The sequence below is a fragment of the Durio zibethinus genome, chromosome 19 (genome assembly GCF_047325235.1).
Source record: "Durio zibethinus cultivar Kanyao isolate XHJ-2024 chromosome 19, ASM4732523v1, whole genome shotgun sequence".
Classification (NCBI taxonomy): Eukaryota; Viridiplantae; Streptophyta; class Magnoliopsida; order Malvales; family Malvaceae; genus Durio; species Durio zibethinus.
Window position 1 is genome coordinate 16,995,093 of NC_143180.1, and position 6,324 is coordinate 17,001,416.

Here is a 6,324-nt window from a genome sequence, read left to right on the forward strand (position 1 = left end):
GGACTACTAAGTGATGATCTAAACCTCTATCTTTCTAATTTTCATGAATTATATGACACTTTTCATTACAATGGTGTTTTTGATGAGGCTATAAGACAAGATTGTTTCCTTTTTCTCTCAAGAACAAGGTGAAAACTTGGTTGTCTTTTTTACCACTAGGCTTAATTATAACCTGGGATGATTTGGTTAAAAAATTCTTAGCAAAATTTTTCCCACCAACAAAAACAGTAAAGGTAAGGAATAAGATTATGACTTTTCTCCAAGTTGATGGTGAAGCTTTATATGATGGATAGGAATGATTTAAGGAGTTGCTAAGAAAATACCTACATCATGGTTTACCCTAGTGGCTCCAAATCTAGATCTTTTACAATGGTCTCACACCACTCATGAGAACCACCTTAGATTCAGTCGCTAGAGAGGCTATAATAAGCAAGACTTTTGATAAGGCTAATGAGCTAATAGAAGAGATGGCTGCCAATAATTACTAGTGGAGCATGGAAAGAAAGGTTGGTACAAAATTTGCTAGTTTATTTAAAGTTGATGTTATTACTTTCACTAACTCTCAATTGGCTACCCTTAAAAAAATATCGAGGCCCTAAGAAATCAAACACAATCTAACCCTGTTAATGTTGTACAAAGTCTTTTTGTATCCTGTGACATATTTAAAGGACCCATTCCTTAGAAAGATGCCAATATAGGGTAGAACCAGTTAAATACATCCAACAAAACTAACCAAGCAACAATCTTTATAGCAATACCTACAATCTTGGCTGGTAAACCGCCCAAACTTTTCTTAAAACTAACCAAACCATTAAACCACCAACAACCAAACCAATAATTATCGCACCAATCCATCAAACTGTAACCCACTCTAAGAAAAGAAACCTACCTTTAAGGACATATTGATCTAGTTGATGCAAGCTAACAATGCCAACATCCAAAGCCAAGCTACATCTATAAAAAACCTAAAAAATTAAATAGGTCAATTTGCCCAAGCCATAGCAAATTACCCAGTAGGTACCTTGCCTAGTAACATTAAAACCAACTTAAAAAGGCAAAACAATGAGGGATGCAATGTATTATATTCTTTGGGAGATGCTAGGATAGATGATTCTGATAAGGAAGATGATGAATCCATAGTTGTCAACCTACCTAACTTTGTAAAACAACCTAAAGTGGATTTTATTATAAGGGAATATATTTTGAAAGATGAAAAACTTTTAAGACTTGGTAGAAAAATCTTGAAGGGTTTTGATCCCATGACATTAAAAGCCCTTGAAGTTATTAAAACTTATAAGAAAGATCCTAAGGAATAAAATGATAAGATAGACTATGAAGAAGATCCAAAAGAATACATAGAAGGGTCTTTTGAAGAAGGGTAAATGATGTTACAAGTAGAGAAAGCATTAGTAGAGAGCATTCTGCCTGAAAAGATAATCTAAGGTGCATCTAACTAAAATAACCAATGAGATAAGGTAATGCTAAAGAGGATCCCCAATAAGAAAATCCTAAAGAAAAAGAAGAAAAGATTTAAGAGAAAATTTAGCAAAGGCCAATGATGACTGCTAGAATGTATAAATAGTGTTTTAATGTTAAACCACCTATCTTAAGGCTTATTAAAAAAGAACTGCTTAAAGAACTAAAAGAAGCCACATTTTTAGATGATTGCAACCTTAAGCTTCAACAACTCCTACCCAAAAAGTTAAAATATCTAAGCAGTTTTACTATACCTTTACATGATTAGAAAATTTAAATTCTTTCATGCTTTTTATGATTTTGGTTCAAGCATAAATTTAATGCCTATAAATGTTTTTATGCAAGTAGGTTGTGAAAAACTAAAACTTGCTACATTCAACATTAAGTTCGTTGATCAATCTGTTAAGTTCTTACAAGGGATACTAGAAAATGTCTTGGTGAAAATTGAAAAATATGCTTTCTTGGTGGATTTTGCTATTTTAGATATAAAGGATGATGATGCTCCATTACTTTAAGTAAACCTTTTTTGTTTATTGCCAAAGCCTTAATAGATGTATATGAGGCTAACATTACCCTTAGGTGTAGACACATAAAAATACAATTTGTATTAGAAGGTATGGTGTGCTATGACATGAAAAAAGTGTTATTGTAGTTAAGGAATTTAAGAAAACTCTAAAGAGTCTAACTTATTATTAAAGCCTTTTGACCCTCTGAAAAACTTAGCAAACCTTAACTTTAGTTATGTCAACCTTTCCAGAAACTCAAGCTCAATTAATGTAATCCTTACTAAGAGAGTTAGCCCACCTCCTTAAACCAAGTCTATTTATTTTATACAACAAAGAATGAGGCAACAAGGAAAGCTCCCTCTAAAGGAATGAAAGGATTTTTAATAGAATTAGGGATGGTCAAGCTTGACCAAAACTAGTGCTACTTGGGAGGCAACCCAAGTTCTACTTTAATGGTTATGTTTTTTTATTCTTTTATTGTTACTAGGACAGGTATGTTTTAATGTTTTTGTTTGAGAGTTTTTTTTTTTTAAGGATGAAGATAAGAAAGAAGATTCATCATGAATATTTAATCTTGAAGAATTTTAGGGAGTATTTCTTTTTCTTTTAAGTTTTTTATATATGATTCCATTTAAGTGTGGGGGAAAAAGAAAACTTTTTGGATTTATGAGACTTTGACTCCTCTTTGCTTTTAAAACCAAATTGACTTGCTAAACTTCATTGTGATATTCACTTGGTTTGAAATTATATATATTCTCTTCAATGACTAAAGTATGATACGAAGTTTAAGGATGTAATTAGTAGGAACTTGAAAAGAATTATTAAGCATGTATTTACTTGGGATATGATTTTTATGCATGCATCTCGATTCTTTTTATAAGAAATGCCATGATTTTTGTGAAGGTTTGTGAAATATAAACTTGAATGAAATTTAAGATTTGAATAAGTGCTCTAGAATTCACCTACTCAACTCTTAAGGTGAAATCCTATACTATATTCGATTTAAGAGATGATCTAGGCAATTATTTGAACTGTTTGAGCCTTTTCCAAGCCTACCCTGTGGTGAGGCATCCTTAATACCCTTATCCTGAGCCTATTATATTTTCTATTCTTTGTTTATTTAGCCACATTACAAGCCCAATAAGCATGTTCTTTGATTATTATCCTTTCTTTTGTTGTCCTAACCCATTGTGCTGACTTCTATATCATTGACATATTCATGTATTTGGAAAGAAGGGAGGTGCAAAGAAAGAATGAAAGAAAAAAAAATCAACAAAAGCAAAGGCAAAGCCTAATAAAGCAAAAAAATTACTATCAATTATTCAAAAGAAAAAAAAAAGTTAAAAAAAGCAAAGCAATAAAGAATGTCTCACAAGTTAAAATTGCAAAAAAAAGCTCCCATTTGTTCAAAGTCTAAGAAATTAAAAAAAAAGTAAGCTTAGGGTTTTAAGTCTAAAAATTCATGTTGTCCTACTTGGACCTAAGCCTTTCATTACAAGCCTAGAAAACTTTTTGATCTTGAGTTAAATATGTAGGCTAATATTAGTAGAGAAGGAAGGGGAAAATTAACATATGAAGCCTATTCTATCTTTAAATTGAAATGTGATGAAGTGTTTTGCATTCTATTTACTTGAGTTATATGCATGACTTAAAGATGTAGTAGATTTGTATGTATGATTAGAATAAGTCATTGAAAGCTTACTTTTGAAAGACATTCTTATGACTCTATATTTATCTTTAACATTGTATTATGCAATAGTCCATGATAAGAGCTTTTATATAATTTTTTACTTTGAGGATGTTATTAATGTTCTTTAGTTTGGTTAATTTACAATTTTGCTTGAGGATAAGTAAAGATTCAAGTGTGGGGATGTGACAGCACCAAATTATATAGAGATTTTATATGTCAAAAGGGTGCTGAAAATTTAATTTTTGAATGATTTTAGGTGCTTTTTATGTTATTTTCATGGCTTCAGGTTTTTCAAGCTTAAGATGCATTTTCATGCAAGCTATGCATGTAATCATGCAAAACTCACATTTGGCCCATTTAGTCATGCACAATGCCGCATACATTTGGTCTATATTCAAGCATGCACAAGCCCAATTGAAAATCCATTTGGCCCAAGTGAATTTGCTAGATAAACATATTTCTTTGCTTAGCCATAAGGAGTTTCACTCCAGCGAAGAAACCAACCCATTTAGCCACTTCAAAAATCAATAGAGGATAATCCAAGCTCCTATAGACACAACAACATTTGGCCAATGAGAGTTCAAAGCCAATCATGATAATTTTACTTAGCTTTGAAGAGTTTGGATTGGAAGACTCTATCACCTTGAGGATTAGGAGTTTGAATAAAATGCAAGTTATCTCCTCTTGAAATCCTATATTAGTCGAACCTAGATGGGAAGATTGATGAAGACTGCATCACATAAAAATCGAGGGCCAACATCACCATATTCAACCAAAGCATTCCAGGAGTGAAGAGTTTGATTTGTATATGTAACTTTGAAGATTAAGATAAAACATTATCTCCTAGTTTTTAAATTAAACTCAATCATTTGTAAAGCCTACCCATTTGGCCAAACCTATGCCTATAAATAGGTAAGGCCATTGACTTGTTTCACCATCCTATCTCATCCCCCTTATCTTCTTTTTGTAGTTTCTTTCATTTTTAGTTTTTTATTTCTTTGTAGTAAAGTATTGGCTTAGGTGATAGATTTGCCAATTACCAAGCTTTTGTTCTTTAATTCTTTTTCAATCAAGAAGTATTTTTATTCAAATATCTCTTTTCTTGTTTTCTTGTTTACAAAATCTTTTTCTTGTTTCTTTAAATTTTGGCACAAGCATTCCACTTAAATTTCAAGATCCAAGTTCTTTGTTTTCTTTACAAGTTCGGCTTACTCTTTTTTTACATATTATTTAATTTCTTTCATGTGATCTTCATTCACTTTAAAGGTAATTTGGCAATCTTGATGTCTTGTTTTACAATCCTTACTTCTTATTTAAATTAGTCTCTGGCCGTAGTCAAATACTTCCTAAGTAACAGATGGTAAGGTCAAGATCCCCACCATACATCACTTTTAATCTTTACTTGATCCATTTCTACTTAAACCCTAGAAATTCATTTTTTTAGATATAGGATCTCATCCTTTCACCTTTGTTACTTGTGAATTACCTAATATTATATTCTATAATCCCTAAATAGACGATACTTGGAGTACTCCATTTTATTACTTAATCTATGTGCTTGAAAGCTCTATACTAAAAGTAGCAATCATTAAGTCAATAAATAATTGTCATAGTTAATTGCCATATCATATTAGTTAATTAGTCACTTCATTATCCATTTCATTGCCTCATTAACATAATTAAAATCAATTAAATTGACAACAACTTGTAGACACCTAATTTTGTTTGGGCAAAATCTCAGTTATTTGTGAAACATTTAAAATTCAACTTAGTTCAAATGCAATATTTCTTTAATTTGACAAGTTTCTAAAATCGAAATTTGAATCACTTTGACCCAAATACCCCAAAATCAACTCTAGTCAAACCCGATTAAAGTCAAAATTAGTCAAACTTAGTCAATATTGGTCAAACTTGATGAAAACAGATAGAACTTGGGTCAACATTCAAAATTCATAATCAAGTTGGAATCAATGAGGATTAAAATTGAAATTTGTGATTTTTAAAGCACTAAAAAGTTTGATTCACTTTGGAAAGTCTAAAATTATCAAAACGCCTTGAGGGATATTTTCATAATTTGACTTTCTCAAAGTCATATTTTGTGAAAATTTTCATATCATAATTAAATTTTTTAATTATTTTTTATGCATTAAAAACCCAAATCACACCTGAAGAGGAGTTAAATTACAAAAATACCTTTAGGGGTATTTTCATAATTTAACTTTTCCAAAGTCAAAGCTTCGTGAAACATTCAGATCATGGTTCAATATTATTTGATGATTTTTAAAATTTTAAAAGTCTTGATTTTACCTCAAAAAGTATGAAATTACGAAAATACCTCTTGAGATTAATTTCGTAATTTGACTTTCTCGAGGTTGATTTTCACGAAACTTTTTAGATTATGATGTTATAATATTTTATGATTTTTTGTGCATTCGAAACTACAACAGTACCTTGAGAGGTATGAAATTATCAAAATATCTTTAAAGGTAATTTCATAATTTGATCTACTAAAGGTTCGATTTCCACGAATATTTTCAAATCTTAATTTCATTTTATTTCATGATTTTTGGTGCTTTAAAATCACAAAAATGAACACAAGGGCATTGATTTCCAAAAAAATGACCTAAAGACCGAAAACTTTGTATTAATGGC

General features: G+C 30.6%; 1 non-coding gene across 1 annotated transcript; it reads right to left on the minus strand.

The window, feature by feature from the left end:
• Positions 1–230: 230 nt before the first annotated feature.
• Positions 231–337, minus strand: LOC149513465 (small nucleolar RNA R71). The gene has a single exon (XR_016330552.1). It is a non-coding gene; the product is annotated as a small nucleolar RNA R71 (small nucleolar RNA).
• Positions 338–6,324: the final 5,987 nt, after the last annotated feature.